General features: G+C 37.5%; 1 pseudogene; it reads left to right on the forward strand.

Moving 5' to 3' along the window:
- The first annotated feature begins 7,971 nt into the window (after nucleotides 1–7,971).
- Nucleotides 7,972–13,839, forward strand: part of LOC149551903 (26S proteasome non-ATPase regulatory subunit 1 homolog A-like) — a 69,456-nt pseudogene continuing 63,588 nt past the window's right edge.

The following is a 13,839-nucleotide window of genomic DNA, read 5'->3' on the forward strand; positions in this document are numbered from 1 at the left end:
CTGATCACCCTTTGCCTTTTCTTGATAGTACTTTTGATCTTTCTTCCTTTCTTGGGCACAGAAGGGGATGCTTGTTCTATCTGTCGAGGTGGAGAGACCTCTTGAACCCCAACTTCTGTCTCTATTTGGCTAGGTGCAGTAGCTGGTGGCAATTGTGGGTCATCTTGAACTTGTGATGCCCCAGTATCCTCAGATCCTTGTACATTTACTTCCTCTTGCTGTGGGGGTATCAGGATTTTGCCCTCTTTTGGTTCAGCTCTCTGAGGGGAATTTTTTTTCCTCTTCCCTCAGCCTCCATTCTTCTGAGCTCTATAATAACCTACCAACCTATCAAGTTGATGCATAGTTTCAGGCCTTACTAGAGATTGAGCTGCAAAGATAGGAATGGTGAATTTCTTCCCTCTACCTTTGGTTGGGCGGGCTTGTGCATGGAAGATTACTATTTCAGGTATTGAATCAAGATCAAATGGCTTCTTAATCCAATCCTACGTCATTTTAGTGATGTGCCTAGCCTAATGGTTGATATTTGAGTTTTCTTCCTTGTCAACCTCAACACTCATAATAGGCTTGTCGCCAATTCTATCCTTGTTAAATAGGGGATCTAACAACTTTTCAGAATCTTGCTGCCATATCTTCAAGGGAATTGTCATTTTTAGGGCCTTCTCTACCAAGTACAAAGTCATCCTACAATAGTCCCTTATTCAAATGTCGTAGTCATTTATAACATTCATCCAATGATCTTCAATAGCCTCCTCATGTGTGAATGCTTTACCTGCTAGATACTATACTCTCCTGATATTATCAAAACGTGGTCACAAAGAATTGTATTCTTCCAAGGGATATTGATCCCATTCACACTCAAAAGATAGAATATCTTACTTCTATTTCACTTGAAAAGGTCCTATGGTTAAAGGCCATGTCCAACAATGTTTGTGTTGTTTCCTGACCTTGTCGTATGCAGACTCAATTTGCCGAGTAATCTCCAAGAGGATGAGTCTATCACAAGGGTACCTTGGAAGCTTCTTTGGGTTGACAGTGGTACTAGCTACCCTTAGATATGTAAATGTTTTGAACTGAATGTAATATGCTCCAAGTACTATTATCTGTGCCACTACATCCTTTAATAACCTCTTTATATAATCTCCTTCTATGAATTAGATTATGGAAAATATGAATGCATCATTCACGATCATGTACTCTTTTCTTTTCTTTGAGAGCTTCTTCTTCACCAACTGAGGGTAGATGATATATGGCCATGCGTTTGGATCCTGCATGCTACCTCTTCTGTACAACCCTAGGTAATTTGTCGCCCTGGCGGCTAGCAAGTATACTAAATAGGAGGTCATATAAAACTTCCTTTTATTCTTGGCTACCACCAATTGCTCACATAAGCTCTCACTCAAAGTGGAAGCCCAATCTAATGGCATTGTTGCTTTCTTGATTGTTTTGATGAAATGCACCATAAATATGTGCAAATGTCTAGCTGCAAGTAAACCCATAACTCTGCTCAATAGGATAATGGAATATCCGATGTCTTCAACCATATATCCCCTAGTCATGTCAACCTTGCTAGTCTTCTTACCCAAAGGAGTCTTCTCAATAAGGTACGAGGACTAAATGATTTCTAATGCCTCCTTAATATGTTCCTCATACCACCTTTTTGCCTATTCATAGGCGAGTCTAATAAACTAGTCTACCCATGGGAGGTGGAATACTTTCTTGATATTCTTAAGGCACAAATCTAGGACAATTTCTCCAGTCACAGTCTTCACCACCCTTTCCTCTAGGACCAAGTGTTCTGCAAGTGTCATCATGAGCTTCGAAGATTGCACCGATACTAGGAGTGAAGCTACATTGACTAGCCCAGATTGGATAAGTGTAGAAACCATTTGTGATCTCTTAGTGGGCTTGTTGCAAATCTTAAGAAATTCCCCCAAATTTGTGTGTCCCAATTTTGTATCCTTGATTTCTAAGTAGTCATCCTAAAATCTTGATTTTGATGGAACTCCTTAGAACTTGAAGACTACAGGCTTCAATGCCATTTTCTCACCTGAAGGAGCCGATGAGGATGCCATATATTTGCACAAAGGATGCCCATTAGTCCCTAGTGTTGATACAAACAAAATTTATAAAGTGACATTGTTTGAAAACACAAAAACTCATTTTTTAACCTCTCAAAACAATGTTAAGCACACTAGGTGCACTAGGGTGGTGTGCCTAATGTGCTAAGAAAACCTTTATTTATTTTTCCCTTTTAAAAAATCTTAAGTGCGCACTAGCACACCAAGTTAGGTGTGCTAGTGCACACCTAAATTTTGATGTATTATGGTTTTATGCTCTTTTGTTGTGTTTTTTTGAAGTTAGGTGCGCACTAGTGCACTATGTTAGGTGTGCTAGTATGCACCTAATTCTTTTGAGTTCTTTTGTGTTTTATTTGTTTTGTTCTTGCTTTATGTTTGTTTTAACCATTTGGGTGCGCACTAGTGCACCAAGACAGGTGTGCTAGTGCACACCAAGCCCTTTAAGGTTTTTAGGGTTTGTTTTAAAGGTTTTTAATTCATTTTTTGGAAAGCTATTGATCCACTGATGGTGCAGATCAGCGCACCTATAGAGGTGCGCTAATGGGCACCATCATGTGCTAGGAGGGGGTTCGACGAAATGCAGGAAGTGAGATGTCGCACCTCGTTGGTGCAGGAGCTGTGACAAAGAACTTTGAAGATTGAGATAGGCACGATGTGGTGATAGGTTTCAAGGGAATACAAAGTGAGGAGGGAAAGACCCCCCTCCTTTAAATAAATTTTTAGGGTTAGGATATCTTTGCAACTGCAAAGGTGCACTGCTACATAACTGTGCCTAAAAACATTTTTCAAAATTTTGGTGCACTAGCACACCTTTTGTAGTGTGCTTAGTGTGCCAAAGTTCTTAACACTTAGCCCTTTTCATTGAATTTTTGATTGATTTTGATCTTTGAGCTTTTCGGCAAGACCTAGACATGAACTAGGGGTTCGAGGGGAATGTCAAGATGACTAGGATCTTGATTTAAGGAGTCCAAAAGCTATTTAAAGTAGGGGGTGCCCATTTCCTTATAGGAAATGGGGTGTGCATTATAGAACTACAAAAAATAGCCCCAAAAAAAGGAATAAATGACAAAGGCATTTCTTCATTAGTATACATTCATTTGACACATGTCAAACACCGACCAAATCTTTAATATTCCAAACATATTTTGAATGACTTCATAGTCAAGAGTTCCAGATCCAAAACTTTCAAGCTTAGTTTGTTTTCCATGTATTCATTTCCTTTGACATCTAAGGATGTGGTCTATCAAAATCTTTTGACAATTAGGAAAAAATCTTCCACCCCTTCTGGCTCATTCATCAGGAATCTCCATGAAGATCATTTGTTGAACTTTGCCTAACCAGATGAGAGAATCAATTTGAGGGTTCTTAGCGGGCTGCCACATTTCTTTTAATTTTTTTGGTAATCTTTTGAATAATTGCTCCATGTAAATGTAATATCGCCATTTGATTCTTGGATGAAGCAATGCTTTGGTACTAGATAACTCATTTTGAATGCGTATCTATTTTCCTTTTTTAGATCTCTTAGAATCCTTGAGTCTTAACACTGTTCTTCCTTTTTTATTTTCTTCTGTATCTTGACTATGCTTAGACTGTGTGGCCAAGACATTGGTGCTGTTTCTTGGATTTGATCTTTTGTGAACATCCCTTGTGTTCCTCTTTTAGAACTTTTAGAAACTCTCACACCAAACAATGATCTTAGCAATTCCTTCAAGAAGACCCTTTTGTTTGAACCAATTGGGGTTTGAATCATCCCTTGCTGCCTTCAACCTTAATTTGAGAGCACCTAAAACAATTGATCTTTAAATTTGCAAAGTGTCGAGAACTTGTTAGTCTAGAATCCTAAATTCAAGACTGAAAGTCCCCCTATTACTGCAAGTAACATTCATTCCTCAGTTGGTATAAGACACATAATTGTCCAAATGTTTTGACAAAGAAATACCTCTTCCTAAAATCAGAACCAAAAGAGTAGTTAGTAAGATATGTCAAGATAAAATCTCAAGTGTATCTACCCCTTGGACTAACACAACTTTGAAAACATGCAACCGAAAGAAAACATGCAACTAAAAGAAAACACACAATTGAAAGCAAACACACTTGCAAAAAATAAACACACTTGCAGAAATAAAATCTAACTATATATATTTTTTGGTTTTCTACGCTTCAAAATAATGTTTCAAAATTTTTCCATTGACTAGCAACATAACTAATTCCCCTTGTAAGAAACTGAGCTTAAAAGTATTTTCTCCAAGGATTTTTGCTATTTGATAAGGACCAATCCACAAGCATTAAAACTTGGTGTGGTTGCCCAACTTTTCTTTCACCTTATCCCAAAGTAGAACAAGGTTAGAAATTCTGAAGGATTTTATCATGGCCCTCTTGTCAAACCATTTCTTAAAGATAGCTTGATGTTTAGCCATGTGCTCTAATGTAGTTGTTCATTTCTCATCCATTTCTAAAAGATTCATCAATCTAATTTGTACTTTGTGAGCATCTTCAACATACCCACTCATGAATTTCAAAATAGGAATTTAGAGATTAAGTGGAAACATTGGCTCTTGTCTATAAACAAGCAAATATGGAGAAGTCCGCAAAGTGTTCTTGACCCTTGCTCGATCTATCCATAGAGCATTTTTGAGTTGCGTATGCCAATCTTTAGGATTCTCCTTTAATAATCATCTTATTACTGTGATCAAGTTCTTATTTGTAGATTTGGCTACCCCATTTCCTTGCAGGTAATAATTTGAAGAGAACTTGATAATAACCTAATTTTCAAATGGCCATTGCACCAAGAATACTAATGGAAAAGCTGACCTGTTATTGCACACTAAAACGAATGGCATCCTGAATCTAGTAACAATGTGTTCCTCCAAGAAATATGTTACCACTATAGCAGTGCAATTTCTAAATTTTTTTGCTTCTATCCATCACATGCAATAATCTGTGGCTGTGAGAATATAAGTGTGCCCAGTAGATGGTGGTGGATTGACTGGACCAATGAAATCCAATTCCCACTTTGTGAAGGGGCAGACCTCATATACTGGTTTTAATGGCATAGCTTGATGTCTTTCTCTATTAGCACTAGTTTGACAAATATGACAAGAACGTACATGCTCAAAGGTGTCTTTGAATATCATGGGCCAAAAATAACCTAATCTTAAAATCATATGAGTAGTTTCCTTTGTTGAACCATGCCTTGTACCATACTTATCGTGAAATTGTTTTAGAACTTCCTTCACTTCATCATGTTCTAAGAATTTTAGGTAGATTCCTTCATAGTTCCTTTTGTACAACTTATTATCATGCATCATATAGGATTCACACTTCATTTTAAGTCCTCTACATTGTGAACTATTCATCTAGCTAGGGCATTGATTCTATAGAAGATAGTAAACAATATCCTAGTGCCAGACATCCGTCACTACACCTTGACCAATGTCAACTTGAGATACTATCATTTTCTTCTAATCTTCTATATCTGTTTCATTCTCAAACTTAAATTTCTTTTCATCACCAATTTGGTTATCAACTATCATTCTTGATAATCCTTAACCCCTGACTAATCTCATGGGTTGGATCTCTAGATCAAATTTTTGCAATATCGCCATCCATTTACCTCATTTTTCACCAAGTTCATTTTGCATCAATAAGGTCTTTACTGATGGATCAAGTACAATAAAATATACCTTGCTCCTTAGTATGTAATAGCAGAACTTCTTTACCACTTTAATCAAGGCAAAAGATTGTTTATCAAGGTTGGAATAGTTCAACTCGACATTTCTTAGAGGCCAGCTCATAAAAGAAATAAGTCTTTCTTCTTCCTTCTCCTTCTTTTGGGTTAGGATCTTTCTAAAGTTAAGGAATATATCTTAAAGGGAAGCTTGTAATCAGGACTTACCAGTACTGGAGCCATGGAAATGGCTACTTTGATATCTTCGAATGATTTCTTTACCTCAGGAACCCATTCTGTTTTAGCTCCCTTTTTTAGAAAATCATCAAGGGGACACACTATCTCTGCAAATCCACTTATGAATTTTTACACAAAATTTATCTTTCCAAAAGAAAGACTTGTAGAAGTTGACGAAAGACAACTTCACAGTGTGCCAAGATCACCTGCATGCAAATAACCTATCGCAGGGAAACCAAAGAAGGAAGAGGTGGAACTTGGAAAAACACTAAATGGACTTGAGAGAGAAGATTGCAAACAATGAAAAATGTATTGCAATTGAAAATGAGATGATAAAATACAATGAGAGAGCTTGAATATAAAGGCCTCATGGAAGCTTGTAGAACAAGCTAGAAAGTGCTATAAGATAAGGTTGACAACTAAGCATATGTCCACAAAAGGTGGAATATCCTCGATCAAGGTGAGAGGATAAGTATGACAAGATAGGAACAAACTCTCATGTTGTCAACAACTCATCAACTACAACTATTAAATAAATGCATTAACCTAAGTAAACTTAAGTAAAAGAATAAATAATTAATAAATATTTAATAAATAATGATTTACTCTAACACCCCCCCTTAAGTGCAACTTAGGGGAATGCCTTAAGCTCACAAATACTAAGATGAATTGCAGAATGGGCCTTGATAACAAGGCCATGTTAAGTACCCATAAACAATGCAAAGAAATGCAACCTCTGAAAATGGGGAAAGAGAGAGAACCACATGGGAAAAACCCTCCCTCAAAAAGAGGTAACCTAGTGAAGGACTGAAGAAGCCTCCAACTAGAGGAATGTCCATAAAACAAGAACAAAAGGTGATCATGAAGAGCATCACTAAAGCATGAAGAAGCCACAAATTCTATCATCAGAAAGAAACTACTGATCTGAAGAACTTCCATGGAAGAAGAAGGCATGAACTGAGTGCATCTATATGGTAGATGATCCATCTCACTGAAATGCATAGGTAGCCAGCCACTACAATCACCTAGTATATAGGATCAAGTATTGAATACATAGTTCACACTATCAAACCATCAAACCACGAAAGCATTAGAACAATAGAATAACAATTGGAAAGGTGGGCCAAAATCCTCCTACAGAAAGAACCAAGAACGATGAGAGAGAAGAGGTACAAACATCTATAAAGGCATGGTCACATTGACGCTGCATGGAAAAAAAAAGAGGCAAACAACTACCCCCTGCCATGGTGCTTTATAAAAATAGTGTAAGTACAACTGTCTCAAAATAATGGTCACGAACCCAAAATGCAAGAGTGGCACTTTATCTTAGTGTGTTTACATAAAGATTCTTACAAATGATATCAACAATGATCAGAAAGGGAAAAAAGATGATACAAAAGATAGTACAACCCAAGATAAAAGATCCCATGCCATGAAAATGATCCTCGAACCTGGAACACCCAAGATATCCACCATAGAGAAAAAATGCCAAAAACATGATAGAAAGTGCATGGGGTAGAATCTAAAGGAAATGACAACATTTTTGAAAAGATGACAAAACTAGCTTTCTAAAAAATATAATGTTTCCAAAAAATGGAGATGAGATGCAAAAAATATGTTTATCAGAGTGAAAAGTAGAACTTCAAACTTTGACTGCAAAAATAAGCAACTAAACTGCATCAAAATCTGAAAATACCTGCATCAATGTCTCTATCTCAGAACAAACTTTCTGTCACTTCTTTTGGATCGAAAAAATGCCTCTGTATGCTCAAGTTATGGCCAAAAAATTGTGAGTAGGTAAAAAAAGGACCTAAAGTGTTGGCAGGGGTGTTGATGTAGGGTGATGTCATGTTGACATCAGCAAATCCCTAGCTTAAATTTGACAGCCTCCAAGTCATCATAGCAAAAAAAGAAGCCACATGGCATTCACGTGGCGGTGCTAATGTGTCTGGCTGATGTGGTAGATGACAAAGTGGCACCCGTGCCATGTGGCAGCTGGAGATTGGACCACGTGTGTTGAAAAAATTCATGCAAATGGTGTGCTATCAGGTGTTGCAGAAGTGGAGCACAATAGAGAAAATGGGCGGTAGAGCTGCGGAGGTGGCTAGAACAGGGGGCGTTGTTGGGCTGTGGTGGATGGTGGGAGGCCCGTCGATGACAATCGGGCCATGGTGGGTCCTAGGCTATGCATGAGCTATGCGGTAGTGGCTCCATGGTGGTGCGGTGGTGGCTGGCTGGCAGTAGCACCAATTTTTTTTTGTGCAGAATCGTCTGTACAGTTTGTATGACAAATCACACTAATTTTTTTTTGCTTCCTGGAATTCCTACGAAAGAGAAGAAGTGTGCTCCAACAATGGAGATGGTGGACCAAAGTGTGAGAAGGTGTAGAGATGGGTGGAAGGATCAATTGCCCTTGTAGCAATAAGACCTCCTATTGCACGATCTCGAATGAAGACTAAATTTGCACTAAACCCAATTGTCTTCCCTGATCCACCATGTGAAATCTGAGAAATCAAGAGAAGGTTTGCAAACAGAGATGGAACATACAATACATCATTGAAGGTGCCATCTTGAATGCTAACTGAACCTTTGCCATGGATTGGTAGGGTAGTGTTATTCCCCATGTGAATATGAGGAATGGGAGAAGCCTTAAGAGTAGAGAAGACATCGTGAGAAGATGTCATATGGTGAGAAGCACCTGAATCCAGTATCTAAGGGATGGATGCCTGTAATGCATGACCTTGTCCAAAATCTAATGTAGAGGATGAAGATATGGAAGAAGACCGAAAGGAAGACCCCTATGAGGTAGAAGAGGATGGAGAAGAAATAGTGCTCTTCTGAAGAAGAGCTTGCAAATCTGTAATCTGTTTCTCATAGCCATCAAATCTCTTTTGAAAACAATGTGCCTCATTATGAGATCCTTTCTGACAGTAGGAACAAGTAGGAGTCTTAATCTTCTTTTTCTCCTTCTTCCTAGAAGAAGAGGATGGACCAATAGAGTGTTGAGAGGAGGAATTAGATATCTGCTTTGGCTTCTACTCATGTGTATCCTTGGCAAGCAATGCTTATGACTGTGAACTTGTAAGTGAATCCATCTGAGTGATCTTGAACTGTTCCCGTATCAACTGATCAAAAAATGTCTTAAAAGATGGCATCTGATGTTTGTTACCCAAGGCATCCATAGTGGAGTAGAAAGTGGAAGAAAAGATCTGATATTGTCCTCACAACTTTGAGAGTATCAAAAAGGTACACTCATCATTTGTCTTGGTTTTCCCACATCCTTGCAAAAGTGTACACAAAGATTTGAACTTCATCAAGAAGTCCTCAATGGTGGCAAATCTGTTAGGTGTCAAAGAAGTCAACTCTGCATCAAGCTGCAATGCCCAGAATTCATTCACTGTGCCAAACAAAGACTAAAATTTCATCCAAATAGCCCGCGGAGTGGTCAAACCATCTAAGTGAAATAGAAGACTATCTGAGATGTTCAGTGCAATCAATCCCATGGCCTCATCCATTTTATTCCTATGTTGAAGAACCTCAAAAGGGCGTGTTAGAGTAGGTTGGTTCTCATCCAAACATGACCATAAGCCTCTTAACATGAGAAGCCTAGTCATTTCTACCTTCCAAGTGTGATAGTTGTGCGGCATGAGCCAGGTCACAGATGGATCCGACATTGAGAGAAGAATACATAAGTAGAAGGGTCTTATTCTGAAGTAAATTATAGAAAAGAAAATACCCTTGCCCCCACAACTGATAAAGATATCCCTAAAATACCAAAGAAAACAACTATAGAAAGCACAAAAACTAAGAAAATAACCTAGATTCTGGATGCAGAGAGGGAGGAAACTAAAGCCTCTACTTCAGCACCAAAAATAGGAGATCAATATTACTCTAAATTGATTCTAGATCTAGAAAGTAGACAATAAATCATGCACTTTTAAAAAAATATAGCATTGAAATATGTGTCCATATGAGCCCGAATGAAGCCTTTGAAGGTGCAAAAAATGGGATTTTTGAGTTGTAGAAAAATTGAGGAATAAAGATGTCAAACTTCCTACAATGTTTAGATCATGAAATTCTACCCCAAAACAAAAAATATTGCTCAAAAAAATGATTTTGTATGAGGGAGATATCGCTATTTAAAAATCACCTATGTAGTTATTTTTTCTGAATCACTGCCATCGCACCTCCAAAAAATAAAGAAAAAAGCCCAAAAAATGTCAAATATGTTATATCAAACCCTCTTTCTCCTTTTTCTCCAAATACTAAAAAAATACTCTTCCCCCTGATTAAAGAAAAAATCACAAACAAACTAGGGTTTGTGTCTATGAATCGTGGCTTCAAAAATCCTTTAGCCAAGAAGCATCAGAGAGGCTCTGATACCATGTAGAAGCTAATGAAAGCCAACTTCATAGTGCACCAAGATCACCTGCATGCAAATAACCTGTCGAAGGGAAACTAAAGAAGGAAGAGGTGGAGCTTGGAAAAACACCACACAGACTTGAGAGAGAAGATTGCAAACAATGAAAAATGTATTGCAATTGAAAATGAGATGATAAAATACAATGAGAGAGCTCGAATATAAAGGCCTCATGGAAGCTTGTAGAACAAGTTGGAAAGTGATAGAAGATAAGGTTGAAAACTAAGCATACGTCCACAAAAGGTGGAATATCCTTGATCAAGGTGAGAGGATAAGTATGACTAGATAGGAACAAACTCTCGTGTTGTCAACAACTCATCAACTACAACTATTAAATAAATGCATTAACCTAAGTAAACTTAAGTACAAGAATAAATAATTAATAAATAATTATTTACTCTAACAAGACTTGAGTTCCTTCCGACTGTTGGGGGGTGATAACTTCTAAATAGCTTCAACTCTATCAGGATCAATGGAGATGCCAGCTTTGGAAATGACATGACCTAGGAGCTTTCCCTTAGTGACCCCAAATGAACATTTCTTGGGATTGAGAGATATGCCATATTTGTGACACCTATTGAATACCTGTCTTAGATTGGCAATGTGAGTAGTTTGATCCTTTGAAAAGATAGTCAAGTCATCCATATAGATAACTATACATTTATTAATTAATCCCTTAAAAGCTTCATCCAGGCTCATTGAAATGGATCCCCTACATTAATCAATCCAAATGGCATTCTCCTATAGGCAAAGGTTCCCTATTTGGTTGTAAAGGCCATCTTTAGCCTATCTTCTTCTTATACCATTAGTTTATTATATCTTGAATATCCATCCAAGAAAGACATCATTTTTGAACCATTCATAATTTGTAAGACCTCATCCAACGAGGGTAATGGGCAGTTGTCCTTCTGAGATGCCAAGTTCAAATTACAAAAATCTACACAAAGTCAAATCTTCTTGGTCTTCTTTTCTACAGGAACTAAATTAGCCACCCATGTTGAGTGAGACACAGGGAAAATAATCTTAGCATCCAGTAACTTCTTGACTTCCTTCATTATCAGAGATTCAAGGTTAGGATTGATGGGTCTTTGCCTTTGTCGAAAAGGTTTGGTGTCAAGTTTGAGTGGAATATTGTGTGCAATAATATGAGGGTCATATGTATTCAGTTCTTCATAGCTCCAGGCAATGACATCCTTATATTCTAGAAGCAATTTGAGCATGTCTTCCCTTTCTTGTGGATTGTACGCTTTCCCAATTCTTACCATCTTAGGATCATCCTCCATTCCTAAATTGTATGAATCCCATTCCTCGGTCCCTTTCTCTTCAGTGGTCCTTTTATTAAATGCTGATTCATCATGATAAAAAATGCACTCCAACTCAATCATCCCCTTAGGAATAGTATTAGTTTTCAAATTCAAGATTCCATCTTCATCTTGAGTTGCACTATCCTCAGGTGCGTCGTCCAGAGTGTAATCTATTTCTTGCCCCTTAAAGTGGCCACTGACCATAATAAATTCAAGAATATGTTGATCATCCTGAAAAACTTGAAAGTTTGTGATATTGTTAGGAATAGACAAAGCAGCAACCAATTCGACTGAAAATCATTTTAATTTTGTTCTTTCGACTGGTTGTAATGCACTTGCTAAAATAGCGAGGGCATCTACTAACATGTTTTTCCTTCTTGGAATAGACTTTATGTTCAAAGTTTCAAAATCATCTAGTAGATCCCATACCCTTTTCCTATAAGTAAGCAACCTCTTATCATTATAGGAATATAATGATTTCACTTATCGAATAACCAACTGAGAATCTCCTTCAACTATGAGAGCTGTAACTCATTTCTTGAGTGCAAAAGGAAGTCCTCAAATCAATGCTTCCTATTTTGTAACATTGTTAGTACATCTAAACTACAATCAATATGCTATGTAGAAAGACTTACCTTTTGGACTGATCAACTCAGTACCTGCACCGACTCCTGATTTGCTTTTGGAACCATCGAAGCAAAGTGTCCAAATTGGACTTTCCTTGGGTTTTTTAGCCTTATGCTTATTTGTCCTTAGTTTTTCCTTTACCTAAGCTTGGAATAATTGTCTCTTGGGTACCCACTGTAGCCTTTTGTGGGGTGGGCTTACTGATTTTCCATTGTCGTTCTCAAAAACAAGAAGCATATGTTTTTCTTGTTTGTCCTAAATTTCACCTATCAATTCTTTGATTTCATTCACTTTGGGTTTAGAAAAACCTCTGCCATCTGAAGAGGTATCACTATATGATGCATTTAGATCTTCAATTTCCTCTTCAATCTCTTCAACACATCATACATGTTTGTAGAACTTTGGTTTTCTGTGAGTTCATATTTTGGATCAATAAATTTCTCTACTCCTATCATTTGTGTTAACACCTTAGCAACTACTTCTTGACATGATGAATATTTGAACTCTGAATGGATAACTTTATGCAATCGACAAAATCCTAGGAGGAGGATATTGGGGTCAGCTTCTCCTCCTAGAAAATATAAATTAGCCATCATATGGTCTATGAATTGTGTTACGACCTCATTTTTTGGGGTTGAAGTCATGGAGTCCATATCTTGATCATCTGATATTTTGACCGCAGCTGTATCAAAAAATATTAATTTGTAGGAGCCCAAATCTATTTTTAAGAAGGCTACCTCATTGGGAGCATTGTATTTAGTAATCATCTTTTTAAACTTTGGCTCTACATCTACTTTGATTTGATTGTTTGAACCTTTCCACAGTAACCAAAGCTGGGTGAAATCTGTGGAAAACCACCCCCTTAGGCACTTTGTCCATTCTCTACTTAGGAGTAACCCATATATTTATGGGATATCAACCACGTGTATATCAGTGACATCTTGAATTTGTGGGTTGACTGTTAATTGTATCCAAACATCCTTTAATATGCCAATGACCTTCACCTCTGTTTTTTCCAACTGTATCACTATTTGGTTGGTGGGTTGGGGATTGACTCCTAACTTTTGCACTATGGATAATGACATGATGTTGCACGAAGCTCCTAAATTGATTAAGCGATTATGAAGATTCTTCCCATATATTCTAACGCTAAGCAAAAATGGGGGCACCTCAACCTTGTCTTTAAACATAGTGGGCAATGCCTCCATAGCATTAACTTGTTGGGATGTTGTCTTTTGAGAGGTAGTATTCATATTGTAGGAGGTCTTTGTATGGTCCAAAGTCTTCATAAGCACTTCTCATTGTTGTGGACAATTTTGTGACATGTCAAACATGGACATGTTGGCCTTTGTTCACTTCAGGTCTTCTACGACACTATACTTTTCAATAGATCAAGCAAGGTTTTTCAATATTGTTGGTACATTTCCTTGGTTCTAATTTTGTTGTCCTCCATATGGTGGTTTAACTAGTACCAGATTGTTACTCATTCTTGGATCAGGAGGA

This window comes from Cupressus sempervirens, chromosome 6, assembly GCF_028749045.1.
Source record: "Cupressus sempervirens isolate cs-2001-9-10 chromosome 6, ASM2874904v1, whole genome shotgun sequence".
In the NCBI taxonomy this organism is placed as follows: domain Eukaryota; kingdom Viridiplantae; phylum Streptophyta; class Pinopsida; order Cupressales; family Cupressaceae; genus Cupressus; species Cupressus sempervirens.